The sequence below is a fragment of the Cavia porcellus genome, unplaced genomic scaffold, assembly GCF_034190915.1.
Source record: "Cavia porcellus strain 051 isolate PalLab524CR breed Dunkin Hartley unplaced genomic scaffold, mCavPor4.1 scaffold_23, whole genome shotgun sequence".
Lineage (NCBI taxonomy): Eukaryota > Metazoa > Chordata > Mammalia > Rodentia > Caviidae > Cavia > Cavia porcellus.
Window position 1 is genome coordinate 37,863,338 of NW_026947506.1, and position 13,548 is coordinate 37,876,885.

At 41.4% G+C, this 13,548-nt stretch overlaps 1 protein-coding gene across 2 annotated transcripts in view; it reads left to right on the forward strand.

Moving 5' to 3' along the window:
* Zkscan5 (zinc finger with KRAB and SCAN domains 5) overlaps nucleotides 1-11,511 on the forward strand; it is a 76,587-nt gene extending 65,076 nt beyond the window's left edge. Inside the window, exons 8-9 of one of the 2 annotated variants that reach the window (XM_063234177.1) lie at nucleotides 1,213-1,291; nucleotides 5,005-11,511. The gene's annotated coding sequence lies outside the window, so the exon portion shown is untranslated. Of the gene's footprint in view, nucleotides 1-1,212 lie in introns of both variants that reach the window. The other variant, XM_013152581.3, reaches the window with a different exon arrangement.
* The last annotated feature ends 2,037 nt before the right edge of the window (nucleotides 11,512-13,548 follow it).

The window sequence follows — 13,548 nt, forward strand, 5'->3', positions numbered from 1 at the left end:
GAGATCTGCTGCTTCTTGTGATGCCTTCAGGTCATCCATTATATTCTATTCCTTCTTAGCAACAGAGAGCTCCATCTTTTCAGTCCATGGCTTTACTAGAGCTTCCTTTCTGGGCAAACTCACAACATTTTGAATCATTCTGCTGGGCTCTTTGTTCTTGATTATCAACATAAACCTGGCTAAAAGTCCCAACAATAGCCATGCCATCAGCCCAACATTTGACTGCCTTCAAATTTCTTCTTTTGGAATAATTAGTCTGATACCCTTAATCAAAGTCTTCGGCAAAGTCCCTGGACATGAGCAAAATGCAGACAAACTTTCTGCCAAGGCATAGTACACATTCTCTGGAGTCTAGCAGTCAATGCAGTCCTTCACAGCAGAAACCTCCTGAGCTTTGTCTTTACTATCTTTTCTAGTCTTCTTAGCTCTGGCCAGAATCGCCCATACAGAACAGCCTAAGAAGTTCCAGCACTAGTTTAGCAGGTGACATCTCCTAACCTTTCCAAAATTTCCCATGAGCCATTCCCAAAGGTTCTTGAATCATATGGTCAGGTATAGTCACAGCAACTGCCCCATTTCTCTGATACCAAAATTCTGTCTTAGTTACTTGTCTCTCTTTGCTGGGACAATATACCTGATACCCAAAATTAAAGAAGGAAAGGTTTATTTAGCTCACAGTTCATGGAGTTTTCAGTCTTTAATTAATTGGCTCCAAGGCAAGGCGGTATTGTGAGGGGCAACAATTCAAGGAAACTAAAGACAGAAAAAACAAGAAGATTAAAAGAGGGAAGAGCAGGCTAGTTTTACCCCCTTACATTGTATGCAGGCTATCTGTTTTGGGGGGGGGTATAGCACTCACAACATCTCTGTTCCCTCTTGCACAGAATGAGGATGTTTACAAAGTGAGGACCCTGGCCCCCAGCTGGATCACTTACTTAAACTTCTAAACTTCTCAAATTGACACATGAACCAACATCTTATAGTGATAAGGGCATGTCCTCTACCCTCTAGGATGTAGAACTGTTGAATTACTTAGTTAAGCTTCTATACTTCTCATGTATCAGTCATTATAGAGAGACATGAAAGTGTGAGAGAGAGACAGAAACAGAGACAAGAGAGAGGGAAGGATGGAGGGGAGGTAGGGAGAGGAGAGAAACAGAGATACAGAGACAGAGATACAGAGAAAGAAATATGGATCATTGTGTTTTCCAGATTGGCTCCAAACTCCTGGACTCCTGCATAAGGTGACTGGATCATGGGGTTACTCTGTAGCTGAATGTGCTGTAAGGAGGTAAGGACTCATCAGAAGAGGTAGGTCACTGGGAACAGGACCTGGAAATGTATATATCTCCCTCACTGGTTCCTTCCCTCTTTGCTTCCTGGCTTGCATGGGCTCAGAACCCTTTATCCACTATGCCTTAGTGCCATGCTATTTCTGCCTTGGAGACAGCTGACCATAGATAAACCTGTGAGCCAAAATAATTGTCTCGTCCTTTAAGTTACGCATGCTGGCTATTTTATACCAGTAATAAGTGACTAAAAACCAGCCATGGTCATGCAGGCCTGCCATCCTAACATTTGGAAGGCCGAAGTAGGATGATCACTGTACATTTGAGGCCAGCTGAAGCTACATAGTGAGTTCAACTACAGAGTGAGACCCTGTCTTAAAAAAACAACAAAAAAGTTACTATTACAGTTGATTTCAAGGGACTGTGTGTGTAAAACAGACAAACGGAAAGGAAATACATTTATTCTAGCAGTTTTGTCCTTGTGACTCCTGGCTGCATGAACAGTATACGGAAGACCAAGGAAGGTGCCCTTTACATGAACCAACACCTTCTTCACTACTACTGAGAGCTTCTGTACACATGGATGCTAACACATTCACGAACACAGACACACTCAGACCTCATATGAATCTGTTAGACACAGTGAAAACTGTGAGGCTCTGATGAAGCATGAGGGTAGAGAGAAATATTTCCAATATATTGTGAGTGTAGCACTCACACTTTAATCCCAGCATTGAACCATGAATCAATCACATTCTAGATTCAGCCACCTCTGAAAAGTCCATCCTGCCATGACTGAATGAGGGTTTGGGGAGATATAGACACAACTGTATCAGCTTGCATCTTATTTAGTCCCAGATAATTCATACAAAAGAGATGATTTATATGTGCAGCACATGTGGAATAGTTTTTGGTTGGAATTTAAATCTTTTTGTTTTTTTGTCTTTTTCGTTTTTATTGGTACCAGGGATCGAACTCACGACTGCCTGCTTGGAAGGCAGGCGATTATGCCACTGAGCTAAATCCCCAGCCCCTGGAATTTAAATCTTATTCAAACTCAGAGAATCCACACAAGGGAGGAACTCTATGAATGTAACCAAGAAAGACTTTTATCTAGTGCTTTAATCTAATAGGACATCAGTGAATTCACACCACATAGAGACCAGATAAATGCAGTAACTATACAAAAACTTGCAGCTGAAATTCATGGCTTATTGAACACCAGAAAGTAGATGCCATCAAACTGTAATGAGTGTGGGAAGTCTTTTAGTAGGCATGAAAAGCATCATTGATCTTCTCATGATAGCACACACCTGTATCTTAGTACTCAAGAGGCTGAAGCAAGAGGATTGCTGTGAGTTCAAGGCTAGCTTGGGCTACATAGTGAGTTTCAAGTCATCCTGAACTACATAGAAAAAACCTTGCCTCAAAAAAACAAAACAAAAACCGCAAAAAGCATCATAAACTTCACACTGAAGAGAGACCCTACACTTGTGTCATATGTGAGAAGGCCTTGAGTTGGAATTCCCACCTCAACTATCATAGATGTCTTATTTCATAAACTTAATTCATGATTCTGGTCAGACACTGAATTAGATGAGAACCAAATCAAATTTTCCCAGAAAGTCAGTGTTAAACCTAACCATTGAATTTGATTTAGTTCTCATGCAATTTGGTTTATGATCAGAATCATGGAAAGAATTAAGTAGATGAACCAACTGTATTTAGTGTCAAGAAATTCACAAGAGTAAAGTCCTATGAAGGTAAAGACATAAAAAACCTTCAACTGTAGTTCATATCTTATTGGTCACCTGGAAATCCATACAAATGAGAAATATGAATAAAATCAGTGCAGTAAAATACCTTTGAAGTTTTAGCTTTTTATAAAAATTGGAGAATTCAACTGGGGAGAAAGTCTTTGAGTGTGAAATGGGAGGGCCTTTAGTCCTAGCTCAGCTCTTAGTAAGATACGTGAAGAGTGACACTGTGGACAAACCTTTCGGATGTGTTCAGTGCATGAGAGCCTTCAGAGTTCCAAGCTTATTTAGCAATCAGTGTGTTCACTTCATAGGAATCTGTGGGGTAAGCCTTGTTTTCAGAAAGCCTTGCTACGTGTTGGGCAATCTGCACAAAGGAAAAAAGCAAGTATAATGCAACATTCAAAGATGATGACCAGAGACTGAAACTTCAATTAGCACTACTTTTTACTTGATGTTGAGGATTTACGTCAAAGGGAGATTTTGTGGTTTGCTTTCCTAATTTCTGTAATCATCCCTTGACAATGGAGTAAGTTAGATCCAACTGAGGGAAGAAAGAATCAGGGAGTTCTGGATTCAGATTCATGTCAGGAAAACAGTAGATGACCTTAGAACCCAAATAGCTTTGCTTTTCTCTCCTCTGTCTTGATATATCTGTAGACAACAGTGCTTAGATCTCTTTTGATCAATATTTTGCTTCTCCATATTCTACCAATTACTGAATCTTTTTTTTTATGTGGTGTAAATGGGCAAGTTTTTAAAATCAAATAATTTCTCACTATGGCATGTTGTCATGCGTTTGTTGTATGTTGGCTTGGCTAGGCCAAATCGCATTTACCAGTATTCTTTTTCTTGAATGTTCTTGCTCAGACAGGCTAAAAGAGAGATTCTTGAAAGACTTGGAGGGAAGAAAACAGCATTATTTTGTAGCTTGCACATGTTGCTGCTAATTTGCATGTCCTTCTCGCCTTAAAGCAGTGGCTGGACTACAATTTTTCTACCTTCCTTTGACTCTTCCTTGCCTTTATTGGGTCAGATATATTAGCGTGTGAGTCTACCTCTGTGACAGAGGACCTTAAGTTCTACAAGATACCCTCATTCTCAAATGTCAGAGACAAAAAGAACTGACTTGGCTTCATTCCTCACGAGGTTCCAGTTCATGTTGGGGGTTCCAGGCTGCTTGTGATCTTCTTTTCCTATCTGTTCACCTGTAGACTTTATTCTTCAGCATTCAAGAGACACTTCAGCCTTTCAGTCATTGCTCAACGAGCTCCCGCCATTGTGTGAAGCCAATTTCCTGTAACAGATCTCTTTAAGTATATGCATTTCCTAGTGGTTCTGCTTCTGTAACTGAACTTTACTGATACACATATGGAACTACCTGCATTGAGAGTTCCAAGAGAAATAATAGGGTACAGATAGAAGTATAGAGAGATTTATTGTAAAGGATTAGCTCATGTAATTAGAGAGACAGAAGTCTCAAAAATCTGTTGTCCACAAACTGGAGGTCCAGGGAAGTGGGTAATATAGCCCAGTTCAGATGTTAAGGCCAGGGAACCAGGGAGCCACTGGAGTAAAAACCCAAGGAGCAGGAGAGCCACTGTCAAAGGGCAGGAGAGGATGGATAGCTCAGCTCAAGCAGAAGGCACATTTACCCTTCTTTCACCTCTCTGTTCTACTAAGATCTTTGAAGGACTGGATGATGTCCTTTTGCATTGGTGAGGGAAGACCTTCTTTAGTGAACCTATGAATTTAAATGCTGATTTGTTCCACAAATGTCATGCATCCAGAAACAATGTTTCCAGAAATGATGTTTTACTGGCTATCTGGACATCCCTTAGCCCAATCAAGGTGACACATAGAATGAACCATCCAATATCCTTATGATACATATTTATTTCAAGTTTAAGTGGAGAGAAATGGTTAAATTCTGTCTTTTTTTTGTCTTTTTGAGACAGGGTCTTGCTATGCAGTTCCGGCTGGCCTTGATCTCACTTTGTAGTTTATGCTCGTCTTGAACTTGCAACGATCCTTCTGCCTCAACCTCCCAAGTGCTGGAATTACAGGCATGCTCCATCACTCCCGGTTTCTGTCAGATATTTTTAACCCAATAATATTTCCAAGGTTTCTTATCAGAAATAGCTATTGTTCAAACTAGACTGCAACATAAATTAAGGCATCACCTGAGGTAGAGTTCCATGTTATGTGATTGTCAAGGAAAAAGTTTGGTAACAGTAACAGCTTGGTAAACTAGTCAGGTGAACCAGCTCATCTTGAAGAGACGAAGAAAGCTCGTTCCATCTGCTGCTTCCCCTCCCCTTCTCCCTTCAAATCCAACTAGGTTAAGTTTTAACTTCCTAAAGGCCATAAAACAAAGGCCTGAGGTACTAGCTCCTGACATCCTGGGTCTTCCCTATCTGGTAGCCCCGTCACAAATTGTGTTAATTGCATCAGATTGTATTAGATTGTACATTCTTCACAGAAATAGCTTCGTTTATATCATAGTAATACCTGTAACTGTAAATGTGTGTCTTCCTTTTCCCCTGGGTAAAAGATTGATATGTTAATCAATGCTCTCATCTGTAAAGAATTGTAAAATCTTACCCAATTGATATGTTAACCATTGTTGCCCTCTACAAATAGAAAGGTTGTGGTGCTAAAGTAAGGTAATTATGTCAGGAAACTCAGAGATAAAGTCTGCTGACTATGCTAATCAAGATTGGGAAGTATGTCAGAACCAAGCCACACAGGAGCTAGGTGACCTAAAAATAAGCTGTGCAAAACAAGACAGTTAATCAACTCTGACCCACTGGTCGCCCCTCATGATCTGACCAATCACAAATGGACAAATCACCAACTGTTCTGCTCTAACTGCTATGATTGGCTTCTGTAACAATGCTTGCTTACTTTGCGGTTTTCATCCTTAAAAACACCAGCCTTGCCCCAACTCAGGGTTCTCCGTTTCCACCTGTTTGGAGGACCCCGTGTACACGGAATAATAAAAACCCCATTGTTTTTACATGAGAGCGAGGCCCTTAGAGTCTTCCTCGAGACACCGGTCTAACATTTTGGAGGCCCTAGCGAGATCAAACTGAGAAGAGACCTCCTCGCAGAGGGAGACCCCAACGGCACCTCTCTGGGGTAAGTAGTACGGCCAGTTTTTGTTTACTTTCATTTTGGATCGATCCGCCATTTCCTTTCGCCCCAGGCCGAACTCCGGCTCTACTTCACGGGCAAATTCTGTTCTTGGGTGATCGGGGGACGCCCCACACGGTTTTCCGTGACTCACCGTCTGCGATAGGATTTTCCTATCGATCTGGGGAATTTCATTCCCAATCTGTGGTCCGTCTGGGCCAATCTGGGGAATTTCATTCCCAATCTGTGGTCCGTCTGGGCCAATCTGGGGAATTTCATTCCCAATCTGTGGTCCGTCCGGGCCAATCTGGAGGCACCCCCTAAGGTGACTCGTTTGATGTGAAACTAATGCGTGAGAGTGAGGTGGCCGGCCTGTTTGTCCTGTGTGTTGTGACTGTTGTGATCGGTTATTTGTTGTGTCGCGCGTACGCTAACCACTCTTTGTCTTCAGAACACCATGGGACAAACGACATCGTCCCCATTGTCCCTCACCCTCGACCATTGGTCGGAGGTTCGAGAGAGGGCTCACAATCTCTCCTTTCAGGTTAAAAAAAGTAAATGGCAGACTTTCTGCTCGTCTGAGTGGCCCACATTCTCCGTGGATTGGCCACCGGAGGGGACTTTCCACCTTCCCCTCATCTTAGCAGTTAAGAACATCATCTTCCGCCCTGGATGAGAGAGCCACCCCGACTGGATCGCCTACATCTTGGTATGGCAGGACCTCAGGGAGGAGCCCCCACCGTGGGTAAAACCCTTCCTTCCTCCGCCCTCTCCTTGGTTGCCTGTTTAAACTTGTTACTAACTTAGGGGCTTGTTGCCCATTTCTGTTGCAGGATCCATATGGCTTATTAGATTCAAGGTTCATGATAAGAAAAATTATTTCCTTTAGCTGACCAAACTGTGCAAGAAGCTCCCTTTGTTTGTGTCTTTAATGTTGTGGTGCCTTGTTTAATATGTAAGACTTCAATTGATTGCTTGCAACCTCGGCATGCCTTTTAAAAGGAGTATTTTTTTCTCTCTGGTGAAAATGTAAACATGTGCACATATATATGTATATCTATGGTTGTTAAGAGTCATGTCAACTTTGCCAAGTAAAAACCAGGCGGTACTATATTTGAGCCAGTTAAAAGGTTACAGTTTTGTTTTTAAAATACAGCATTTTTATGTGGTAAAAAGACATAAAATAAGTATGTTTTGGACTACTAAAAGGTGACTTCAAGGGTTTTGTTGAGAGTTTTGATGTTGTCTGAGAAGTGAGAGAAAAGGTAATTGACTGGTAATAGTAAAAAGAGGGACAAAGAGAGTGGTCTTCAAGTAAAGGTGTCTGGCTATGCCAGAATGTGGAAAAAGATTAAAGCTTAGTTTGAGAGGTATTATTGTAAGTTGTAGAAGGCTCAAGAGGATGTGAATTTTATTTGTCTTAATTTATAGTACTACAAATAACAGGTTTGACAAGAAGTAAATGTGTTCAGAATTTGACAGTATTAGATCAGTTTTGGTAAAAGTATTCATAAGATTGTACTTTGCTGCAAAATGTTTTCATTAAAATGAGATTATAGGTGATATTAAAAATAAGATACAAGTTCTTACATGTGCTGTGAACATCTGGGAGATTATACAGCACAATTTTGTTACCTATGAAAAAGCCCTTTTTGTTAAGAATATAATTTTAATAAAATAATGGCCTGTCACGTGACACCCTTGGACAAAAAATCAGTGTGCCATCCAGATGAAGCCGGCTCTCTGATCCGGAATGCCAAAACCATGTTCTCCTTTTGTGCTACCCTGACTGGACATCCAGAGGTAAGGAGGTTTCCCAATATTGCCAGTTGTTCTCTTTGTAACTCAGTCGGCCCCACATGTTAGACAAAAATTACAAAGGTTTGAGAGGTTTAAGAAAATGCCCCTCAGCCAGTTAATAGAGATAGCACAAAAAGGTCTTTTGAGAACTAAAAAATTTACAAAAAGATAGCCAAGGTGTTAAAATTGCTCTATGAAAAAAAAACTTTTAAAAAACAGACGAGAGTTTCTGGGGGCAGTTGGATACTGTAGGCTAAATTTTACTGAAAAGCTTGCCTCTATATGACTGACTCCCATAAGGGAGAAACTCAAAATTCGCTGAACTGGACTGATAAATGTAAACAGGCCTTCCAACAGCTCAAGCGGGCCTTGACAGAGGCCCCAGCCCTGGGACTCCCTGACGTTACCAAGCCTTTCATCTTGTTCATAGATAAACTCAGGGACATTGCCAAAAGAGTCCTAACTCAGGACATTGGCCCTTGAAAGAGGCCTATAGCCTACCTCTCCAAAAGACTTGATCCAGTAACAGGAGTATGGCCCCCTGCCTAAGAATACTAGCTACTGTGACAATGTTACTTAAGGAGACAAAAAAACTCGCTTTGGGCAAGTGATTTCTGTGGTAACCTCTCACAGTTTAGAGACTCTTATCAAAACCCCTCCTAAAAAAGGCTCTCAAATGCCAGAATTCTACTGTCAAGCCCTGCTTCTAGACCCAGAGTTAATGATATTCAAGACTTCTTCAGCTTTAAACCCAGCCACCCTTATGCCTGATGATGATCCGGAGGAACAAAGGACACCTCTCTCCATGAGTGCGCTGACATCCTCGAACTGCAGCAGAACCTACAGGCTGATCTTACTGACCAGCTTTTGGGAAATGCCGACAACTGTTCGATGAAAGCAGCTTCATCCAAAACGGCAAACGAGTGGCCGGGGCAACAGTGACCGCTGAAAAGGAGGTACTCTGGGTTAAGCGGGTAGAGTCTGGCACTTCTGCCCAAAAGGCGGAGCTTGTTGCTTTGACTGAGAGGCTAAAACTAGCCACGGAAAAGAGGGTAAACATTTTTTTTTACTGAAGACATCCCTTTGCTACTGTACATATACGGGGAAGCCATCTAAAAATGCTCCACAGATTCTAGATTTGCTGGCAGCTGTCTGGCTGCCTCAATGGGTTGCTATTCCTTACAAGGCTCACCCAACCAGAGATAAAAAATAACAACCACATCAGAGGGGTCAACCAAGAAAGTAACTGCTCTGATACTAGTCCTCTGACATTGTCAGAACTAGTCTACACAAAGAAAGACCTACAGTTGACATCTCAACTTGGAATAAAGTCTCCCACCCCAAGGGGCTAATACCAGTTACCTGATAAACAAGTACTGTTACTGGAGGCACTAGGGTGGGAGCTGTTTCACCTTGCAGAATTGTTCAGAACTCAGTATTTTATTCCAAAACTCTACAAACTGACCACCTCTTCGAGCTCCAGATGCCCACAGTGCTTGTTAGTCAACTCAGCCAAGAGCTCTGCGTTGGAGACCACCCGACATCAAGAAATTGTTCCAGGAGAACATTGGGAAATAGACTTCATAGACATGGTAAAACTTAATTTACAGGGACACCGCTATCTCTTGGTATTAATAAACATTTTTACTGGCTGGGTAGAGGCTTTCCCTACTAAGTCTGAGTCAGCCTTAGTGGTAGTTAAAAAGCTATTGCATGAGATCATACCTTGATTTGGCCTCCCACTATCAATGGGGTCCGATAATGGCCTGGCTTTCATAGCCCGAGTCACCCAAAAGTTAGCCCAGACATTAAAGATTAATTAAAACTCCACTGTGCCTATCAGCCACAAAGCTCAGGGCAAGTAAAACGTATAAACCAAAGTCTCAAGGACATTTTAGCTAAGCTGTTTTCAAAAACTGGCGATAATTGGATGAGCCTTCTTCCCTTTGCACTGTTAAGAGCTAGATATACCCCATATGTTTCCAAAATTTCCCCCTTTAAAGCCATGTTTGGGAGGCCCCCGCCATTGGTTCCAAGATTGTCAGAAGACAAATTAGCTAAAATTACTAATCGAGATCTTAAGTCCCTACAGACACTCCAACCTGTGTTGGCCTGGATCCACCAGCTGTTTAGACAAAAACACTTGGACCTGCCTTCAGAGACCAAGGCCTCAAGGACTCCAGTCTTGGTTCGATGTCATCACCATGACTCCCTCGAACCCCACTGGGAAAGACCTTTCACCGTGGTGCTCAGTACCCCCACTGCCATCAAGGTAGCAGAAAAAACTGCGCGGATTCACTACACTCATGTAAAGCCACTGAAAACAACAGACAACGAGGGACATACTCAGTGGACTACACAACAGACTGATAACCCTTAAAGTTAAAAATTGACTAAAGCATAGTTAGATTATGCTGGTCATGAACTGTTTTAGCTTGCTTGTTTTGATTTTAATAACATTGATGCCGACCTTGCATGGCGGCTTTGGTCCCCCTGTAAGCAAAAAAAAAAACAATTGTTAAAGATCTTTGTATGGGAGCCCCCTTTAAAAAATGTAAAACGGAATTCTCCCCTATCTCCTTCCCTTGATAAGACCATTAGTGACCTTAATCCTAATCCTAGCCATTGTCCCTTGCCTCATTAACTGGATTACCCAATTCATAAGGGGACAAGTCTCTCAGGTCAAATTAATGGTCATACGTCACCAATATAAACCCCTAGCTACAACAAACCTCTAAGATTAGAGGTCATCCACAAAAAAAAAAAAAAAAGGGGGGGAATGAAGAGACGAAGAAAGCTCGTTCCATCTGCTGCTTCCCCTCCCCTTCTCCCTTCAAATCCAACTAGGTTAAGTTTTAACTTCCTAAAGGCCATAAAACAAAGGCCTGAGGTACTAGCTCCTGACATCCTGGGTCTTCCCTATCTGGTAGCCCCGTCACAAATTGTGTTAATTGCATCAGATTGTATTAGATTGTACATTCTTCACAGAAATAGCTTCGTTTATATCATAGTAATACCTGTAACTGTAAATGTGTGTCTTCCTTTTCCCCTGGGTAAAAGATTGATATGTTAATCAATGCTCTCATCTGTAAAGAATTGTAAAATCTTACCCAATTGATATGTTAACCATTGTTGCCCTCTACAAATAGAAAGGTTGTGGTGCTAAAGTAAGGTAATTATGTCAGGAAACTCAGAGATAAAGTCTGCTGACTATGCTAATCAAGATTGGGAAGTATGTCAGAACCAAGCCACACAGGAGCTAGGTGACCTAAAAATAAGCTGTGCAAAACAAGACAGTTAATCAACTCTGACCCACTGGTCGCCCCTCATGATCTGACCAATCACAAATGGACAAATCACCAACTGTTCTGCTCTAACTGCTATGATTGGCTTCTGTAACAATGCTTGCTTACTTTGCGGTTTTCATCCTTAAAAACACCAGCCTTGCCCCAACTCAGGGTTCTCCGTTTCCACCTGTTTGGAGGACCCCGTGTACACGGAATAATAAAAACCCCATTGTTTTTACATGAGAGCAAGGCCCTTAGAGTCTTCCTCGCGACACCGGTCTAACAATCTCAGTTCCCAGGGATTTTTCAACCCCAGGTTCTAGGTACACCTAAACTCATAGTGACCTTTTCAGGGTAACTGTGTCCTCCTCATGGCTTTTGGCTGTAACAAGACACAATAGCAGGAATTCCCAAGTCGAGTTGCATGTAAAAATCACCTAAGGACCTTTAATAGCACTGCTTCCTGATCTTAAGTGCTATATTGTTGGTGTACATTACAGCCTTGATGTGTGTGTGTGTTTACTGGTATTGAGCCCAGGGGCACTCTATCACCAAGCTACATTGCTAGCCCTTAATTTTTGTTTTTTGAGACAGTGTCACAAATTTATGAACCTCCTGCCTCAGCCACCTCAGTAGCTGGGATTACAGGCATGTGCTATAATACCTGGCTGAAACTGGGATTTTAGAAGATGAGTGTAATGTGCAGCCAAGACTAAGAATCAGTGTAATAGAGGACATTAACTCTTTCTAGGTGCTGAAAGGACACAAAGAAACAAGTAGGATCTAGTAGCTTAATCATGAGGCCTTCTATGAGAGTTTGGGAGCCTCAAGTGCCTACAGGAAAGGAGTTGACTATTAAACAGATTGCCTGAGGGCAGTATGCTAGGACTCCTGGAAGTCTGCGCATTTCCCAGTGTTACTCAGTAAAACTATGGTTTGGGAAACTATGGTTTTTCCTTTGGAAGTTGAGGTCCTGGGGAAAATCAAAACCCTACAACTCCAGCCCAGGCTTATGGGCTCCTGTTGGCAGTAATCTCTTCATAGACCTGGGAAAATAGGAAGAGTTTCAGAAACTATGACTAACTTTATGACACACTTTAAAAGGTCAGTTCTAGGATGGGCTGGCCCAGAAGCCTCTAGTCCCAACTTGTACACAGCTGTGGGCACCTTGAGTGAGGGGCACCATGCTCTGGGTTGAAGCTGAGCCTTTGAGTAAAGGAGGAGACAGAAGGAGGAGGAATGGTGGCACTGACATCAAATGTGAGTGCTTAATTCTAGCAAAGGTCCCTCACAGCCCTTGGGATGAAACTCTACGAGGTCTTTCCAATTTTGGTCCGGCCCACTGACTTCTCAAGTCCTTTGTGGCCACTTTCTTTCCCAGTCATTTTGAATTTCACTGTTCTTAAAAGCTGTGATTTTAAGTGTTATCAAAAGTAACTGGCGAGTTACAAAACTTATAGTGAGTTGAATCCAGCATAAGAGAAAGAGAGAAATTTAATCAGACTAGAATAGAATGCAGAACATCTCCATGTATTACACATAATAAGTGCAAGTGAAACTGTGTTCCAAGTATGTGTGCGTGCAATGTGCAGGTTTTTTTTTTTTCAGTGTAAGCTGGCAGAAATCTTTGAGAAACAGATGCAACTCTCTGCACTAGGTCTTTGTTGGTGCAGTCCCCTTTGAGGACAAGAGACTATGTGAATAGCTCCTCTTTTAGACTTAATTGATATCACTCAGCAATTCTCAGTACACCCTGTGCTTGCCTTGTCTACATTAGATAAAAACTCAGACATTGAGTGACTGAATGATAAACCAGAGTTCATTGACTCTATTTTTCCCAGTTTTATCTGAAAAATTTTGATACATAGTACAGCTGAAAAAATAGTATAACAACCTCTGTACCTTACATTTAGAGTAATTACCTTTAACATTTTTCCATATTTCTTTTTTGTCTACCTTTTCTCTGTCAGTTCAAGGATACATATAAATATTACCCCTAAATACTATAACAGATTTCCCCTGAGTAAGTATATAATCACAGTATTATTAACATACCTAAGAATAAGACTATAATTCTATAATAATAGCTAACAAGCAGTTTATATTTGGGTTTTTCCAGCTGCCTCAAAGATATGTTTTGTAACTATTTTATTTAAAATCAAAATAAAATAAAATAAAATGCATTGGATTTTACACCTCTTTAGTTTTGTTTAAATTAGAACAATTCTTTAACCTTTTAAATATGTTTTTATGTTTTCAGAACTGGTATTGAACGCAGGA